General features: G+C 41.0%; 1 protein-coding gene across 7 annotated transcripts in view; it reads right to left on the bottom strand.

Moving 5' to 3' along the window:
• The window catches only part of PKP4 (plakophilin 4), a 209914-nt gene extending 191969 nt beyond the window's left edge, over window positions 1-17945 (bottom strand). For 5 of the 7 annotated variants that reach the window (XM_029072547.2, XM_039913124.1, XM_001509806.5 and 2 more), the window contains exon 1: window positions 17837-17944. The gene's annotated coding sequence lies outside the window, so the exon portion shown is untranslated. Of the gene's footprint in view, window positions 1-17836 lie in introns of all 7 variants that reach the window. The other 2 variants (XM_007671144.3, XM_039913123.1) reach the window with 2 other exon arrangements.
• Window positions 17946-17951: the final 6 nt, after the last annotated feature.

Genomic DNA, 17951 nt, shown 5'->3' with positions numbered 1-17951 from the left:
ACAGTGCCCTGTACACAGTAAATGCTTAAATACTGACTAATCGATAGCTGCTTTTCCTTGGAGTCGGCACTCCTCTACTCAAAAGGCAGAACAACATTTTGAGAGGAAGGGGCAAGAAGGGCAAAGCAGAGAAACAAAAAATGCTTACTTCAATCCTGCAGGGTGTCCGGCTTGTGGATTTGCAAGCAGGCACACCTCATAGATCTCCAGAAAGACACCAAAACAAGCCAGTCTACCATACTGATTAAAGAGGCAAGAGTCTGAAAGGAACATGTTTTGCGAAATTCTTTTTAAAATGTCCCCACTTGCTGTCACTAAAAGAAACTGGTGAATTGTCTTGAATGTACACAGCTTTGATAATTTTATATGGGCAACTGCATTGTTTTCACCTTCCAAGGGGAACCATAAAAAACTAAATAGCTATTATTTAAACTTCAAATATAGATCCTAACCTTTGATTTTGAGTGTATAGTTAACTCTTTGCAGATTGCATGAATGTAGATGCTTGGATAAACAACTTCAAATTTTGCTTAAAACGGAAAACTCATGAATTAAATTAGCATTTAATGTTTACACTCCAGAACAATTATTAAGTGTCTGTTGGTATTTTCTAGATAAGTGCTACTCACATTTAGGAAGCCTTAATGTTTTCCCCTTTATCAGCAAAGCCTTCTATTGTGACAAAGTATTGTTTTAATTCACCCACTTAATATAACCATTCTAACAGCCCATAGTGCATATGATATAGGCTTGCTCGAGTAAGATTCATTTTTCCTCTCAGTTCATTTAATATAAGCAGAAGCATCAAATTTAAACAGTGAATGTTCCTGACCAAGCTATTTCTCCAGTCTCAATACTGTTTACAAAAATGCAAGTAACTTTCACAGGTGCATTTTTGAAATCAAAAAGGGCAAAAAAGTGGTATTTTTTCAAAATAAAGTTTACTGTTAGAGCTCTTCATAGTGTGGTTGAACTCAAACCAATTAAATTTAGACATGAAATATATCATGCTTATTTTTGAACAAAAATCTCAAAACAAAACTTTGTTCTCTCAAAGTTTACAATCTTATAATCTATATGTATCAAATAAGTAGGATTTTTTTTCCCAATCCATCAACCTGCCACAAAGGAGCTTTGCACTGGAGTTGAGGAAAGGAAGAAAAATTCAAAAGATGCTGAATCAAATGACAAAAGAATCAGCGTAGTCTCAGAATATTAACTCTGGTTGTTGAAATAAAATGTACACATACTTCATAAAAATAGTATTAAAAGTGCAAATTCATTGTCATCTTGTGCTTTTAATACTACTTCCCAGAGACCTCAACACAAATTTCGGTAGAGGAATAATATCTTTTTAGTTACAATATATTTTTCCTGTGGTTAGAAGAGGCATATTGTGGCCTACTAAGTTTTTTAAATGTAGAGAAACATGAGCAAGCAGATGATGGTATGCATTTTAATGTGCGTAGGCTTTAAAAGATGAAGGATACACCACAATAAATCAGTTGCTAGCATTGGGAAAATTATGCTATGATTAAAATGAAATTCCACCTTTAAAGATTTTTTATGTTTTACAGTTCATGAAAATTTGAAACCAAGTCTAACTTCCTCTAACCTCTCAGGCCAATAATAATACGTAAATGAAATTAAATAGAAAATTAGTGACTTTGGCTCTGAAGCTGAGACTAAAGGCTAATATAGGATTGAAAAAAAGTGAAAATTCCTATATTTCATAATGGATTTTTTTCACCCCTCACCATCATTGGGGTCAAGGTCACCATGTTTATCAAGACCAAGATTAATGGGACACATAGGGTTAGGGGATCTATAGTTTCATTCACAGTGGGAAATCTCAATTTTCGTAATGGATCTCACAGTGGCTTCAGTCACACAAAATGCCTACCTCTTGATGCCTCAGTTCTGCTACATGCTAGTGATCTAACAACTCTAACAACTTCAACTCTCCAAGGGCAGCACTCTCATTGACCCCTTCATGAATTCCCAACTCACTTTTTTCCTTGACATGATGGCTGAGGAGCTGAAATTGGATGAAACAATGTAGATCCTTGTGACTGGATCTTAATGACATGAAGCCCAATGCAATGGAAGTGCCAAGGGTGACAGTCTGTAACAGCAGAAGGACAGCTGCTGTTCAGTCATGGAAAAGAGTGGTTAGGCACAGCTGCATATTCAGAAAGCCAATATAGAATATTTCGTATGGAACCTCAAAACCATAGCTGGCAAAGCTAGGATTGGTGAAGGGAACAGGCGCTGTCTAATCATCTGAATTAGCTTCAAAAAGCACCATTTGTGACTAGCTCATCTTCTACCACGGAGCCCTGTGTTGTTTCCTCTTACTAAAATGAGGTCCTACTTATTGCCCTTATTTTTTACATTGAGATTTCACCTGCACTATGACAGGAATTCACCCAAGGAATTCAAAGCTGATTTTTTTTAAAAAAAACACACAAAACACTAGACAGATGGCTCAATAATTTGAAAATGCATTCTGTCGCTCTAAAAAACAAAACAGGTTAAGCTACAAAGTTGTTTGCCAAGAAAATAATCAAAGCATTACTCCTTATGACTTAGAATTAGGTGGACAAACAATTGCTTCCTAGCTAATTTCTATCTTGCTTTAGGGGTTGGAATGAATCTGAATCTCTCTCTCTCTCTCTCTCTCTCACACACACACACACATACACACACAAAGAAAAAGATTGACTTGGAAAAACAATGATAAAAGAAAAGGGATTTTCTTCAAGGTGAGAAAGGAAGGTATGAAAAATTGCCAAATATCAGTAACTATATATTGGCTGAAATAATCTATTGGTTTAGATGGGCCAAAAATCTGAACTTGTATGACTATATTTTTGTATTCCATTTATTCATGTTTTTGAGAACAGTTCGAAGGACTTGGTTTTCATATCTATTAACAAAGACTATTTTAACAGTCACTTTACTTAAAAACAAGGCCATAGTAAAAATGCCACTATCTGAAGACAGTCATTTTCCCAGTTTACTAAAAAGACAAAAATAAAATCCTTGGGGTAAATTTAAACACGGGAAAAGATCCCAATGTTGGGCAGTTGTACCTGAAAACAAGGTGTCATGAAAACAACTCTGTAGAGCCTGGGTTTGCTTCAGTCAAGCATTTTTTAAAATATCAAAGTCAACAATATTGGGAGCATCCTTATAAATATGACTGAAAATACCACATCACACTGTCTCATGTAGAAATCCTTTGCTGACTTCAAAAATAGGATTTTACACTGAAACCGCATAAAAATTCTATGATCCAGCATATTATACTGAAGTTACTTATTATCATGTTTTCTTTCCCTTATAATAGCAGCCCTTTTGCCTTGGTTCCATTGTAACCAACATAGAAAAAAGTAGCTTTCTGAAAATGCTAAAGAGTTATACTCCCTTTTTCTTTCAAGTTATTTAACTACATAGAAAGCAATGTTAAGAGACTTTCCCCAGGGGTCTCCAAGTTCCTTCAAATCAGGTTAATGGAAGCCCTACAGAGGAGATGTAGTTTACTAACTTTGATATAATTTAAAATGAACTTTGTGTTAATGGATTTTCTATTCATTTATATGAATAATGAAAAACCTGCCAATCAAGTTAAAACCAATGAATTACAGTATTTTTGCAACACCGCCATTTCTGAAATGTGGTAAAATTTCTCTGCAGCTAATAGTTATAATATAGTGTATCTTGGGATTTATATAGCCCCTTTCTTCAAAGGAACTCAAAGAGCTTCATAATTTTCTCTCATTTACCTACAGGTGTGGGTCAGACATTTTTATTTCCATTTTACAGATGAGAAGGTAAGAAATACCTTGGGTGATCAAACTCCCTGAGTAGTTCCTCCAATTGTAAAAATTCCCAATTCCATGGTTTTTTGCAAAGAATATGCCACATCCTTGAGAATGGGCATAATGGCAACAGACTGATAATGATCAAATTAGAGTCTCTTTAATCAAGATTTAAGCTATTTTTTCTAATGAAGCTCATTCCTAGACTATTCACAATTTCAAAGAAAATGCCTGATTTCCTAACAAGCGTTAAAGTACTTTTTCAAAAATATAATTCAAACTTGGGTTTGGATAAGAGGGAAAATCAAGGTTGAGCAATAGGTAACTGTTCATGTAGTTAAGAACCAGGCAGCAGGGAGGCAGTACTATGGGATGCGACAGGAAGATAACCCAAAGATGAGGGAGAGGAAGAAAGAAACAAACATTTGGACATCACTGAATCTGGTGAACTGAACCACACTTGTTAAGCCCTGCCCTATGTTTCCAAAATAACTTTAAAATCCACACAAAGCAAAACATTTAACTTGAGAATATGCCAAGTTACCCAAAGAATTTAAGGCTCCAAATTATGATTTCTCACTAGAGCAACAGGTTTCCTGGATATTTAAAGACAAAGCAGTGCTTGAGGAATGATCAAATTTGTGTAAAAAATATCTGGTTTACATCCCAAATTTGATTATATTTGATAATCAAATCAAAAACAACCTGATTTTGCAATTAGTACTGAACATACTTTACAAAAGGATGCAGACTTTATCCTAAGCCAAACTAACAAAATTGAATATACTCATAAAGGCATGAAATGCAATTTCGTAACTTAGTAACGTAGGCAAACAGAACTAGTTGTTACAGGCCAGATTAAAATAGTAAGGGGAGGAGTGAGGACGAGAACAGAGGAGAAGAGAACTAGGAAGACGTGAAAGCTGAATGAACTATAAATCATGGTTTCTGAGAAATTTCACAGGATCACCCTAAGAAATTAACAGTTACTCTATATAATTTGATACTGTATTACTTCTTCCATTTTTAATCAATCAACGGTATTTACTGAGTGCTAACTTTGCACGGAACTATACTAAAGTGCTTGGGAGAGTACAATAGAGTTGGTAGACATGATTTCTGCTCTCAAAGAGTTTACAGTCTAGTAGAGTTGACAGACAAAATAAATTACAGGTAAGGGAAGCAACAGAGAATAAGGATGAGACTGTAGAGGGAGGGAAAGTATCCAAGTGCTTAGGGGGTACTAGTCAACACAGAAGGGATATTAGGGCTGGAGAATGAGAGGTCAGGGAGCTCCTGAACATTTTTAGACTGTAAGCTCATTGTGGGCAGGGAATGTGTCTGCTCATTGTTCTATTGTACGCTCCCCAGTGCTTAGTACAGTGCTCCACACACAATAAGTGCTCAATAAATATGACAGAATTAATGAATGCATTTTATTACTTTGAAAATTAACAGTGAACCAAAGTAACATTGATCAGTTTACAAGAGCACAGGCCACACTAAAAAAACTCCTTTCTTGGATATTTTCTAACAATATGTTTGATGAAAACTTGACTTAAAACTACCCTCCACTGGCCCTTTCTCTATCAGTTGACAGAAGCCCCAGGCCACCCTATCCTTTTTCAGGGCACACTTTATCTGATGAGTTAGTACCTGAGCTCCCTTAACACTTTTGCCATAGAGAATACATTTTTATATTTCATTTCCTCTAGCATTATCACATGTAGCTCAATGGCAGAGATGAGACAATCACTCTGGTGGATTTTTGTTAGGTCAATTTAAAGATAACTAGCTTTTTTTTTAAAGTAATTTTAATATTATGATTTCTCCCCACAACTTGTATGCTAGAATATGTGTTGCTGAAGGTGATAGATGAAAATGGAACCAAATTATGCTACAACCAATTCATTTAATCAGTATAATGGTGGAAGCTGGGCCTGGGATGATCCAAAACCACACATATTTTTAAAAAAAATTATAATTGAAAAGAGATTCTGAGTATTTATCAAAATATCCATGACTATTTGAACTGCACCTTGGGGAAGGGAGAATGGGTATTTTATTCCTATTTTTTTTTATAGGGGAGGAAACTGAGGCTCAGAAGTCATCTAGCAAGCAAGTGGCAGAGGCAGGACTAGAACCAGAGTCTCCTGACCAGCAGGCAGTGCTGCACATATAAATGATTTTCAAGTCATCCAGCACATAAAGAGTAGAAATATCCAACGGATTGAAAGGTGGATGTGCAGCAATGCCTGAAAGCCAGAGGGCTCCTTACCTTTCACTGTCCATTATGAGGAGGATACCCAACCCCTGGCAGACATAACCCTAACTTTAAGGAGCCGTGAAAGAAAACGCAGAGGCCAACCACCCCCAGGAGCAGGAAATCCCATCCCTAGAAGCATGAGGAGTCAGAACAAAATTCCATCCACTCATTATGCAATTAACTTTCTGCTGCCAAAGCTGTTTGAGATCACTATCCTGAAGTTCTGACCTTTGAAGTTTCATACCCTTCGACTCCAGCCTTCCCTTTAGACGAACGTCCCACGTGAGCGAGGAACCGTGTCACCATTTCCTTGTATTCTCCCCAACACAATATGAGGACTTCACAAATATTCATCATGACGATGACCCTTGCTGTTCAAAGTGGTTGAGAAAAAGTACACAAAAACAGACTGTGAGCTGCAACTCTGCCAAATGAAGGAATGAATTCCTGAAATGGATGACTCTTGCATCTTCTCTCTCTCCTTGACAACCTTTCGACTTGGGTGGGGGGTAGAAAGCGGGGAGGAAGGAGGTGGAAGAGGAGGGCACATTGAGGGGAGGGAATAGTTACTCATGAGCAGTGACTATGGAACTGTAAAAAAAGAACCAAAAAACGTAGGTAATATAAAATTTGGATAATAAAGTGAGCTGCTCCATATCCACCCCCTTCACCTATTATAACACTGAAAATCAAATACAAAAACATTTGCAACTTCTAAGTAAATCTAACGTTTGGAGTTAAAAAAGGCAGGAACTGTCAGAAGATGTGGAGGCATAGCCAACAAACTAATTAGCAAGACATCTCATGACATGAAGAAAATCATTAACTACCTCAAGTGTTTTAGCTTTAAATTACCCAGTCAAAACTACATGTCTCAAACTGTTTCCAGATTTGAAGTTCCAAAGATAAGAGCCATGGCATTTTCCAGAATGACTTCTTAACTCTTTCACTGTAAAGGCTGACAGAACTTTAAGTTTTCATTTAAGCTCTCACCTTAACTAAAATTGCCCGACATTTTAGTTACTCATTTAATGAATAAGCCTTCAAGTTGCCGAGAAATGGGAGAATGGCATGTGCACTGTCCTGAAGTGCCCTGCACAGTACCTCATGGTCAAAGTTTCCAATTTGTCTCTATTCTAACTCCCCCATCATTCAGATACCAGCGCCAAGTGGGCAAGAAATGATCTGATCTCATTAACTCTTGCCCCCCCTCACCCAGTACCTAGCTAAATTGGGCACAAGCTGAGAGCCAGTCCACACTTCACTTCACTGCCCAGACCATTTTTCTAGCCTATCATTCTGCGCCCGTCTCCCCGTTCTGTGAAAGCCTCCAGTGGTTACCCATTTCTCTCTCCATCAAACTGTGACTTTTGGTTACCAGTTTTAAGGCACTCAATCAGCTCTCTTTCAGTCATATTGAGAACAATATAACAATAAGCAGACATATTTCCTGCCCACAGTGAACTTACAGTGTAGAGGGGGACACGACATCAATATAAATACATTTCAGTTATGTACACAAGTCCTGTGGGGCTATCTCCCACCTTCCCATCTCTTTTCCCACTTCACCCCAGCTCACACACTTCGCTCATCTCAAGCCAACCTACTCATAGTGTTCCTGTCTCTTCTGCTGCTCACACCTTTCCATTTGCTTGGAAATGCCTCCCCCTTCACACCAAGCAGGGGACTATTTTCCCCATCTTCAAAGCCCATCTAAAACCACAGTACCTTCAAAAGGCCCTCCATCTCCCCATGACTATGTCAGCATCTCGGGTCACCCAAGCACTTGGGCAACATACAAATTATGGTCATTCTATTGCTTCCTCCTACCTACAATTGTATTTATTGCCTGCCTCTCTCCTCCTCCCCAACCCCTTTATATTGTAAGATCCTTGAAGGCAAGGATCATGCCTACTATAGCACTCTCCCAAGAGCTTAGTAAAGTGTAAAACACACAGTAGGAGCTCAATAAATACAAGTGCTTGATCAGTAAGTTCTTCAGATAACAAACTAATAGTGATTACTATAATGATAAATGCCAGGTCACTATCCTCTTCTAAGACTTTTTGGGATTCCTTAATTCTAATAAGAGAGACCACCACTCTCTCACCTTCAAAGCCCAATTAAAGTCACATCACCTCCATGATGCCTTCCCTGATTAAGCCTTCTTTTCCCGGCTCAGATCGCTCTCCCTTCTCACTTGCATCTGTGACCTGTGGACATCTGATATTCACCCCACCCCAAACCCCACATCACTCTGTACATATATTTAAATTATTTATTATAAATAATTTATTTATATTAATGCATGTCTCCCCCTGTAGACTGTAAGCTCATTATGGGCAGGAAAGGTTTCTGTTAATTCTGTTGTACTGTACTCTCGCAAGTGCTTAGAGCAGTGCTATGCACAAAGGAAGCACTTGATAAACACTATTGATCGACTGATTCTAATTTCACCCCTCTTCAAAAAGGAAATATGGTAGGATTTCCCTGACTTTGAGAAAATAAACATTTCACTCATTCAGAACTGATCAGGCACTCACTGGTGGGGTCAGAGAAGAGAGGCCAACAGGTAGGCTAACTCTGGGGGAATGCAGCATGGTTAGGAAAAAAGGTACTACTACTAATTCTCCCAAGCACTTAGTACAGTGTTCTGCACAGTAAGACCTCAAGACCATTGACTGTTTAAGCACTATAGGAGACATGGCTGTGCTATTAATTCATGCCAGCTCAGCCAAACCCCTTTCCAGTAAGAGAAATTATCAGATCTAAATTTGAATCAAATATTCAACTCTACTGGATGCAAGGGGGAAAGCAAAGGGAAAACTGTAACTGCCTGAAATTCATGAATATTTATCTTATTTGTTTTGTGTATATTTACAGGTGTGCTACCTCCCCAAAACATCATACAGTATGTTCCTATTACAGAACACACCACTTACCACTTGTGTACTCCCCACAGTACCCAATGCTGTTAGCTAATTTCAGTGAATTTTTTATGATATGTGTTATATGTGCAAGGCACTGTACTAAGCACTGGAGAAGATTCAAGTTAATCAGGTTGGTCACAGTCCATGTCTCTCATGGGGCTCCCAGTCTTAATCCCTATTTTACAGATGAGGTAACTGAGGCACAGAGAAGTTAAGTGATTTGCCCAAGGTCACACAACAGACAAGTGGCGGGGTCAAGATTAGAACTCTGACATCCAGGCCCGTGCTCTTTCCACTAGGTTACGCTGCTTCTCATCTGTCATGTCATGTTACTCCGGCTGATTAAGCAATAGTCTTAGTGTACCCTTAAACAATAAACAATGCAGCCATTCTGCTGGTCACACCTTCTGCCTCTATTCCAAAATCTGCCACTGATTAACTGTGCATAGCTTTCAAACGGTGAAAAGGGAACTTGGCTGGGATCACTGAGCATGTTATTCTCTGTACATACTGACTACAACTTGTCAACCTTCAATCTCCAGAAAGAAAAATACATTACGCAGCTGCACCCAAGTTCCAATTTCTATCTCTACTTGTGTTGTGCTGGCTGGATGTTTTCAGTGTAAAGGAGCTTAACGGGAAATGGTCGTCCACACTATAGCAGTTATCTATGTCATACTGGTTTCTTTATTCCACAACAGACTTGCAATAAAGGATAACCCAATTTGAAGTCACTTCAGAGTAGAGAGGATGGTGGTAACTAGAACCCTAAAACATTGGCTGCTTTAAAATTACTGAAGTTATTCTCCCACATAACCTAATAGAGAAATGCTCAATTACTACTTAAAACTAAATAAGTTCGATGTGATTCTCATGTTACTTGTTACTTGTTCACAATATGATGATTAAGAAATCTGTCAGTGTTCAATTTGACTACTGCATCCAGACTGTACTTATTACTGTGCACATTTAATATAATGGTACAATTGATTTCTGTTTGAAAGAAATGCACTGCATAGCACAGTAAAAAGGCCAACTTCAAGGTTTTCAAAAATGTTTTACAGATATGTAAAAATTTAAAGATAGGCTAGAAAAAGCTGTTGAGTCTGAGAAGAAAGCTTTCCTCTCAACTACTCCTACAGCCATACCCAACTTATTTTATCAGGTAAGCTATTTGAACTCAAATTCAGGAAGAAAAATACAGTTGCATTCAATATTTCTTGCTATTTTAAGGAACCCCCGGGGCCAGATATCCAACACTCCCCCCCCCAAAACTATAATAATAATAATGGTATTTTTTAAGTGCTTACTATGTGACAAACACTAAGCGCTAGGGTAGATAAAAAGGTTCTCAAGTTATCCCACGTGGGGCTCACAGTCTTAGGCCCCATTTTACAGATGAGGTAACTGAAGCACAGAGAAGTTAAGTGGCTTACCCAAGGTCACACAGCTGACACATGGCAGAGCGGGCATTTGAACCCACTACCTCTGATTCCCAAGCCCGTGCTCTTTCCACTAAGCCACGCTGCTTCTCTGTGGCTACGTGTGTCTCTATACACACAAAGATGATGAAACACAACAAATGCTTGATATGGCAACACCCTACCTCAGAATCATGGTATTCGCAGAATTTACTCAGTTAATCCACAACATGCATTTTGGCAAGAATTAAGGAAAATTCTTCAAACAAGCACATTTATCTGGATAGAACATGTGATGTCAGAAGAAACAGCTGTGCTCAGGCTTGTGGTGTCCGTCAAGGCACAAATACTCTAATGAGTTTTTCTTAATGTGAAGTTGAAGAACATTAACTCCCATGTGATTGGAGAACTATGTGTATTCCAACAATCAATCAAATAATGGCTTTTATTGAGCACCTGAGTGCTGGACATCATACCAAGCACTTGGGAAATTACAATACATTCCCTACTCTCAAGCTTACCAATCAGATGGGGGACACTGACAAGAGTTAACTACAAAGAGTAAAATAAATTACAAAAATCCTGTGGATCGGTGTTAGCTCTTTTTTAAAAATAACCATGCATCATCACAGAAAGGCATATTATTGTCAATACTACATTAAAAATGATAAAAATGTCTCAAACTGGAGTAGAGCGAAACTTGAATATTTTTTTAGATTGGCTCAGATGTCAAACTAAACCAGGAGTACAATATGGGCATTGTTTTTAACTTCTCCAATTTGCTCCTGCACATACAAAAGCTCAAGAAGAACTGTTCAAAAATGTCACTCTTTTGATAAAAATGTCGCTAAACCTACCAATCACTTTTCCGCCACTGGAGCAGAATTAATTTAGATACTGTAAGGCTACTGTGTAAACTCTCAACTTCTGACTTCAGATGATCTACTCCAGCCCTTAGCGATTGAAGGCACTTAATAAAAGCCATAACTAAGGGAATTGGGTGTGTTTGAAAATTGCATTAACACTTTCAGGCCACTGGGGCCCTATTTAAGATGCTAGTAAAATAACTAATTCAGAATCACATGCCTTTCCATCCCTCCCAATCACCGCCTCACTATCTCCTTAAAAATTAATGCTATCTTTTTCTTCTGTTTCACTATTTCACTCTTGTTTCCTTTGTATTACTCATTCTTTTCTCCCCCCTCCCCGCCCCTTTTCTTATCCTTCTTCAATCTACCATTTGTCTGCAGTATGACCTTGGGAAAGTCACAGCTTCTCTGAGCCTCGGTGACCTCATGATTCCCATTAGAGAAGCAGCGTGGCTCAGTGGGAAGAGTGTGGGCTTGGGAGTCAGAGGTCATGAGTTCTAATCCCAGCTCCGCCATTCGCCAGTTGTGTGACTTTGGGCAACTCACTTAACTTCTCTGTGCCTCAGTTCCCTCATCTGTAAAATGAGGACTAAAAACTGTGAGCCCCACATGGGACAACATGATCACCTTGCATCCCCCCATGCTTAGAACAGTGCTTGCACATAATAAGTACATAACAAATACCACCATTATTATCTGTAAAAAGGGGGTGAAAACTGAGAGTCCCATGTGGGACATGGACTGTGTCCAATCGGCTGTATATACCCCAGCACTTAGTAGAGTGCCTGACACATAGTAAGCCCTTAACAAATATCATTTTTTAAAAAAAATCTCATCATTCTCTACTTCTCTTTGAAGCAAAAGAGTCAGGAGGGCTTCACCCCACTTGGGGCAGGGCAGCAGTGGTTGGAGGCTTTGGACTGGAAGCTGTCTAAGCTACAAACCGGTCAAATGATACTAAGAGTGGGCTTGGTGCCGCAGGGCAAAATAGGCAGGAGTGGCTTCTGGGTGATGGGCAAATAACTTTATTTGAGAGAAGCAGGGATCATTGCCTGCTGATGCCATTCCTCAAGGGAGCCATTTCACCATTCATTTAAAGAATCGGAACTCTTCCACACCTGGATTTTATCTGGGACTCGATCAGACATCTATCAAGTATTGAACCAATGCTATCTATTGAGCCTCTGTGTTAGTAGGTGTGTTCCTTGCCCACAACGAGTTCACAGTCTAAAAGGGAAGACATTAATATAAAGTAATAAAAAATACATTGAAGACAGCAACACGGAAACTCAGTGACCAGTTAATGCAAATTTGAAAACCAAAGGGTTGCTTCAACACACTTCATGCTTTCAAACTGCTTAACTATTTTCCAAATTGTTCTCAAGGGCGTACATAACTCTCTCCAAGGAGACAACTAACAGTTACGCTCACGTTGTACCTGCAGTAATTTCTCAGAGCCAAGGTCTTCAACTGGCATCTGCCACCTGACACGAAACTCTTGGCTTTTTGAAAGACTAAAGGGTTGAGTGGGGGGGAAAGAGACCTGCCTTGTTGAGGCCGCACTCTGTAAAAACACCATTGGGTTATCATGGGAATCGGTGACTCCTTAGAATAAATCTTAAATTGTAGGAGATGACCAAAATGTCTCCAAATGCAGGAGATCCTTGTAAAGAAAACTTGTTGATATGTAGCCAATGGTAGATTGTGATTTCCAATATACGGTACACCCAGTACTTTCAAAACACAAGGGCTATGCTCTTACAAAACCTCAGATTGTGGGTAACTGAGGCTGTAGTTAGTTCTCACCCATCCCAAAAGCGCTAGCATGCACACGAGCCATTTTTTCCCCATGACGCAGGTTAAGGTAGTTGGAAGAATGTTCTTAATTCCTTAAGTGCTTTGGTCAAAATGCACGGTGACAACATGCATTATGGGTTCTGGCTAGTATTTTCTGCCAGTACTTAAATCTCTTCCTAATCTAGACCAATATGGGGAACTGTGTAGAGAAGCAGCGTGGCTCAGTGGAAAGAGCACGGGCTTTGGAGTCAGAGTTCATGGGTTCGAATCCCGGCTCGGCCACTTGCCAGCTGTGTGACTTTGGGCAAGTCACTTAACTTCTCTGTGCCTCAGTTACCTCATCTGTAAAATGGGGATTAAGACTGTGAGCCCCACGTGGGACAACCTGATTCCCCTGTGTCTACCCCAGCGCTTAGAACAGTGCTTGGCACATAGTAAGCGCTTAACAAATACCAACATTAACTGTGTCTTGAAATTATTCTATTTTTTAAAAAGTCAATATTTTGACATAGAAACCAGTTCAATCAGTTTTAACAGTGACTTAATTATGCAACTGATGCAGTCATTTTATTTAGAAAATAAAAATTAAGGTCACTATTAGTTTACATAATTTAGCCCAAAAAGTCATTTTTAAGAAATACTAAGCTTTTGGTTTAGTGCTGATCTGGCCTAAGTGATGCTCAAGGTCATTCAACTCCTAAAATTTTCTGCAAAACACCTTGTTTTGTTGCAGAATGTAAAATTCCGGTCTTCAAACAAATGTACTCCACTATTAAAAACAATATTATCCTTTTATTCATCACATAACTATGGATGCAATATTATCTTTCTGGATTGAATCCCATTTTTAAAAATGAAACTGACTATTCCCACTTCCATTTTTTATTACTTTTAATCATGACCTTCAAAACTCAAATCCAGCTCCCAATAAATCACAACTACTTCTACCATCAAAACGTTTTAAGGAAAAATATGCTCGAACATAAGGCTTTAAAACACTAATAATGTACTTTTCAAAAGAAGTAGGCTGTGTTTATTACTGACCATTGAGATCAGTTTAAAAAGGTTTATGATCCTCTCACTTCTAAATTCAATACATAAATCAAACATAATGAACAATGGAATTAAAGACAAGAAAGCTATAAAAAAGTAACTAACTGCATGTTCATAAATACTTCTTCATGCAGTTTCAATTTTAATCACCTAGCATTGTATAGCATGCCCACACATATTCCTATTTGAAAATTGTTTATCCCATTGCCTCATGTGGCACAGAGAGAAGCTAAACCTACTTTCTGGCTTTAAAATCTTCCGGGCTCTACTCGATGTGTATACTTGATGATGTTCTTTTACAGAGAAAATGTGACTGCTACAATAAACATTATAAGCAACTGATTTACTCCCTGAAAGTTATTAAATACCATCTGGATCTTTCACCTAGTCCAGTCACTGATTAGAACACTCACTGATACAGAAATACCTGTACAGCAGTTGAAGCTTTCAGACACATATTTCATTGCCCTCAATTTCTTTTCTAGAGAATCTCATTCTGTTCTATATGTTGCCTTTTAATTCCCATTCTGTTGACTCTGGAAGACTACTGGTTCTAGCAGAAAATAAGCTTGTGATTTTTTTTAAACTGATGCAAAAATATTCAATCTTTTCCCAAAGGCAGACTGTCAAACAGAAAGAACAGGAAGCACGCATCATTGCATTATCCAAAAGCCACTTAGGTTTGGACTTTGTCACTTTTCTCCTAATTTTGCCAGTTCCTCTGTGTTTTTCAATCACCAATAATGAAGATAATTTTACGCCGGGAACCTTCTGCAGACACACGAAAATCAATTTGCAAACTTGATGCCTGCAAAGGTCCTTAATTAATGTTTAATGAAAAATTCTGAGAGATCTCATAATACCTCATTCAAATAGACATACGTCTCTGTCACGATATAAAAATGCAAATTAGAAAAAAGACCGATTTAAAGGCAACATAATTTTTGAAAAATCCCCGGAAGACTCCAACATTTTCTATTTTCCGAAAACTGGACCATATTTTAAAAGTTTTTCGGTGTTCCTCCTCTTCCTCCTCAAACTCATTTAACTGGATCGTTATGACAGCGTTTCTTTCCATTTGGGGGACCATCTACTAATAAATGTAAATCTTGGATTAGCTACAGTTGTGATGGCTGGGTCCTGCTGAGTTTCTATGTTATTCTTGCTGGCGGCTGACACGCCCAATAATTTAACAGTACCAGACAGTTCTATCTGTCCCATCCCTGACCAAACACTGGCTCTCTGTCTCCATTCATTATGCATTATACGGGGTCTAAATGCCGCTCAGTAGGACAAAAAAAAAAATCACAATTCCCATCAGACAAAAGGGATGCACGGACTGATCTTTTTCTGATGACATCTCCGTCCACAGGCACCGGCAACCGCTTAAAAACAACAACAGGAAAAAGCATGTACTGCAACAGCCTCATCCTAAGTACATTCACCTTCCGTCCCCCAATTGCTCTTGCAGATCTGCCCCAGATCTGGCCTCCTAAAAAAAAAGAAAAATCACTGGCATTAGACCCCCCCATCCCCATGCTGCAACCCAAATCTGTGAAGCCCCTAGCCTAAGAGCGCTGGTCCACAATGCTCTTTGGCGGATTCTTTAAGGGATTTTTTTTTTTTTTCCTGTGATCCTCTTCTCTGGAAGAAAATGCTGCAAAATCTACATTGAACCTGTGCACTGGGGGGGCTGGTAGGGAGCAGAGCAGCCCAGCCTTGGCAGTGCCCTCTCTGCCGCATGGAGAGTCAGACAGAGAGCAGGCCGAGAAATCCAGAGAGATGGGAGGAGGGGGAGGGCATGGAAACCAGCTCTGCTGAAGATGCTCCGGTGACCTCTGGCTAATGGAAAGTGGTAGCCACAGGCAGGTCTGTTGCAGCACACTGCCTGCACTCTGCCCCTGCTACATTCCTCACATTCCTGCACAATCTCCAGCTTGGGGTGCGTCCATACACACATGCAACACACACACATGCGACACACCAATATCCATAGGTGCACACACCTGCCCAGCCAACCCCCTTTGAGACTCTGAGCCCATCGTTGGGGAGGGATGGTCTCTATCTGTTGCCGACTTGGACTTTCCCAGCGCTTAGTACAGTGCCCTGCACAGAGTAAGCGCTCAATTAATACGACTGAGAGGATGAATGAATCCGCCCAGCGCTGCAGCCGCAGCAGCTCCAGTCCCCGCATCCAGTGGGCTTATTATTACTACTACTACTAATAATAATTGTATTTACTGAGCGCTTACTACGTGCAAAGCACTGTACTAAGCGCTTGGGAGAGGGCACTAAGACATCAGACACCTTCCCTGCCCACTGTGAGTTCCCAATCTAGAGGGATTTGTGACCAATAGCCAGGCCAACCCTAGCCCGGTCCTCCCAACAGCCCATCGGGATTCATTCAATGGTATTTATTGAGCGCTTACTCTGTGCAGAGCACTGTGCTAAACGCTTGGAATGGACAATTAGGCAACAGTGGATCGGAGCCGGGAAGAGGGGGGGAGACTGTGGCTATTTCAACTCGTGTGACCCATGGCCTAAGTGGCAAAAGCCGGTGTTTGGGAGGCGGAAGACCTGGGTGCTAATCCCGCGCTCCACCTTTCGCCTGCTGGGTGACCTTGGGCCAGTCACTTCACTTCTCTGGGCCTCAGTTCCCTCTTTTGCCAAGGGGAGATTTAGGGCTGTGAGCCCCAAGTGGGACAAACCTGACTACCTTGGATCTACCCCCGCGTTTGGAACGTAGTAACCGCTTAATACCATTATTATCATTATTATTATTATGAATAATAAGAGGGAGAAAGGGAGGCTTAAAAAAGGTCGGACTGCGTGGGGGGAAAAAAAACGAAATAAGAGGGTGCAGGGGGATGCTGATTAAGGGGTCCGAGTGGGAGACAAACCGGGGGGCGGGAGGAGGGTGCAACGTTTAGAGGAAGGTGCGGGTCACATCGCCGGGGGCGGTGGCTGGGGAGGGGAAGGAGGGATTGTCTCTCTTGCTGAAGTGTCCATTCCAAGCGCTTAGTACAGTGCTCTGCACATAGTAAGCGCTCAATAAATACTACTGAATGAATGAATGAGAGAGGCAGACTTCCAGGAAAGGATCAGACAAGGGGGGAGGCAGGGAAGGGACGGGAATGGGGGAAGTGCAGACACGGGAGATCGGGATTTAGGAGATCGAATCCCAGGGAAAAGCAAATGGAGGGGAAAACTTCAGGTCCCGGGGGAGAGGAGGCGGGGATGGGGCCGGCGGCGGGTGCGAATCCAGCGTGGGATAGGTCCTGGTGGGGGGATCGGGGGAGAGGTGGGGGGGATGGGGCCGGCGGCGGGTGTGAAACCGGCGTGGGACAGGTCCTGGGGGGGATCGGGGGAGAGATGGGGGATGGCGCCGGAGGCGGGTGCGAATCCCGCGTGGGACAGGTCCTGGGGGGGGATCGGGGGAGAGATCGGGGAGATGGCGCCGGCGGCGGGTGCGAATCCCGCGTGGAACAGGTCCTGGGGGAAGATCGGGGGAGAAATGGGGGGATGGGGCCGGCGGCGGGTGCGAATCCCGCGTGGGACAGGTCCTGGGGGGGGGGGGGCCGGATCGGGGGAGCGGTGGGGAGGATGGCGGCGGGTGCGAATCCCGAGCTTGGGGAGGGGAGTTCCTCGGTGCCCTCCCGCCCCCGGACACGCTTACTTTTGCAGGTCCGGCCGCCGCCGCCGCCGCCGCCGCTCCGGGGACATGGGCTCCGAGGGGTCGCTGCTGCGGCACCAAAAAAAAAACAAAAACCAACCAAAAAAAAAAAAAAAAA

This window comes from Ornithorhynchus anatinus, chromosome 9 (genome assembly GCF_004115215.2).
Source record: "Ornithorhynchus anatinus isolate Pmale09 chromosome 9, mOrnAna1.pri.v4, whole genome shotgun sequence".
In the NCBI taxonomy this organism is placed as follows: domain Eukaryota; kingdom Metazoa; phylum Chordata; class Mammalia; order Monotremata; family Ornithorhynchidae; genus Ornithorhynchus; species Ornithorhynchus anatinus.
The sequence above is the reverse complement of the archived record's forward strand: the minus strand, read 5'-3'. Positions and strand labels throughout refer to the sequence as shown.